Source organism: Physeter macrocephalus, chromosome 11 (assembly GCF_002837175.3).
Source record: "Physeter macrocephalus isolate SW-GA chromosome 11, ASM283717v5, whole genome shotgun sequence".
NCBI classification, from domain to species: domain Eukaryota; kingdom Metazoa; phylum Chordata; class Mammalia; order Artiodactyla; family Physeteridae; genus Physeter; species Physeter macrocephalus.
In genome coordinates, this window is record NC_041224.1 from 50,040,626 (window position 1) to 50,041,262 (window position 637).

Consider the following 637-nt stretch of genomic DNA (forward strand, 5'->3'; position numbering starts at 1 on the left):
TCAATAGATGCAGAAAAAGCTTTTGACAAAATTCAACACCCATTTATGATAAAAACTCTCCAGAAAGTGGGCATAGCGGGAACCTACCTCAACATAATAAAGGCCATATATGACAAACCCATAGCAAACATCCTTCTCAATGGTGAAAAACTGAAAGCATTTCCTCTAAGATAAGGAACAAGACAAGGATGTCCACTCTCGCCACTCTCATTCAACATAATTTTGGAAGTCCTAGCCATGGCAATTAGAGAAGAAAAAGAAATAAAATGAATGCTAATTGGAAAAGAAGAAGTAAAACTGTCACTGTTTGCAGATGACATGATACTATACATAGAGAATCCTAAAGGTGCCACCAGAAAACTACTAGAGCTAATCAATGAATTTGGTAAAGTTGCAGGATACAAAATTAATGCAGAGAAATCTGTTGTATTCCTATACAGTAATGATGAAATACCTGAAAGAGAAATTAAGGAAACACTTCCACTTACCACTGTAATAAAAAGCATAAAATACCTTGGAATAAACCTACCTAGGGAGACAAAAGACCTGTATGCAGAAAACCATAACACACTGATGAAAGAAATTAAAGATGATACCAACAGATGGAGAGATATACCATGTCCTTGGATTGGAAGAA